The sequence below is a fragment of the Elephantulus edwardii genome, unplaced genomic scaffold, assembly GCF_000299155.1.
Source record: "Elephantulus edwardii isolate Elephantulus edwardi_28Jun2011 unplaced genomic scaffold, EleEdw1.0 scaffold00021, whole genome shotgun sequence".
Lineage (NCBI taxonomy): Eukaryota > Metazoa > Chordata > Mammalia > Macroscelidea > Macroscelididae > Elephantulus > Elephantulus edwardii.
The window spans coordinates 26765152-26766821 of NW_006399771.1; the positions used below are offsets into that span (position 1 = coordinate 26765152).

General features: G+C 40.2%; 1 pseudogene; it reads right to left on the bottom strand.

Moving 5' to 3' along the window:
- Window positions 1-567: 567 nt before the first annotated feature.
- LOC102852300 overlaps window positions 568-1670 on the bottom strand; it is a 2540-nt pseudogene continuing 1437 nt past the window's right edge.

The following is a 1670-nucleotide window of genomic DNA, read 5'->3' on the forward strand; positions in this document are numbered from 1 at the left end:
AGAGGGACATCATGCTGGGTAGAGTAGAGGGACAGTACAGGAGGGGAAGACCCTCTATGAGGTGGATTGATTCAGTGACTAGGGTAATCGGGATGGCAAAGCGTTTGGCACAGGACAGAACATGGTTTAGAGCTGTTGTACATAGGGTCTCTATGAGTCGCAAACAACTCGACGGCACATAACAACAACAACAACAAGGGGATATAGCATATAGGTTGCTGATATTGTAACATAAAGCCTTCAGTACTGTACAATTAAAGAACAGTTTTGGAATTTCATAGTCTCTAAAACACAGCTTTGACTTAAAACACAGATTTGTGTTAGAATGCAGCTGGCAGGTTAAAAGAATACATTTGTGCCATTTTCATTACTTAAAAATGAAAACACAGTGGACATAGCTATAAATTCTCTTTTGGGGACATATATTTACTTGGACATACACCATCAATTTCTGACCTTTGCTGAGTTGTAGAACACAGACTTCAGGGATTAGGAACAACATAATAGTCCTTCAATTCTGAGTTTCTTGGTCTCCAGAGAGCTACACAAATAAAGAAGAAATTAGATTCAAAAGTGTTGCTGCCTTCTTCTCTTTGCATCCATTGCATCCAAAATGGGCTGTCTTTCCGCAGTGTATCTTTGATGAAGTTCTTCTATTTCTCACTTCATCATGGGATCCAGTGCTTTCAGCTTCATTTGCAGCTCTTTTAAACTTAGATTGTTTTCAAAAAGCATAGTCACCATCTTGAAGGGTTACCAGGGAAAACATTTTTGGACCCAGGGAAGGGCTCATATATGTTCTGATTACAATTTCATTACTCTTGTTCTTGAAGTCCTATTTATCAAAGTCGTCCACAAAAGATGGTCTTTTTATTTGTGGTGAAGTTGCATTTCCTTTCATATTTCCTGATTCTTTTTTCTCATATTTACTATTTATAACCATGGTACTCCAGTCTGATTCTAACATTGTGCTGTTGTGCTCAATCGCGGTCTGGGCTCCCTCACACATCGTGCTGGTGGCCTGCATTGTTCCCACACCTTCCAAACTAGACCATGGTGTGGGAATCCAGTTCATCTTCATCTGACTTTTCTTCCTCATCTTCCAGTTCTCATTGCTGTTCTTAATGTCTTTTAGCTTGGATTTCCATCGCTTCAGTGATCAGATCCCTTAACATTCACACAGGATTTGCTTTCTCGATAAAATAGGGCTATAACAGTCATGTTGCAGTAGTTCAGGATTCTTCACCAGGCACTTCTTAATAAAATCAGGGAACTCATCAGACCACAGTTCTGGCTTCCTGACTGTTGGTGGTGTCTTTGTGGGAATCATAAAAAGAGCCCACACTGGATGAATATCAGCACAAGGAGGTTATCCTTCAGCCATTTCTACTGAAGTGATGCCAAGAGACCAGATATCTGCCACATAGTTAGAGCCACTTTCTTGTATTTCTTCAGGAGCCATCCAAAATGGAGTTCCTATCACAGTTTTGTGTTTTGCCATTGTATCTGTTAGCTGAAAGCAGAGAATACCAGAGGAATGTCTATCTGTGTTTCATTGACTACGCAAAGGAATTTGACTGTGTGGATCATAACAAACTGTGGCTGACTCTGAGAAGAATGGGAATCACAGAACACTTGATCATTCTAATGTGAAACCTATACTTGGACCA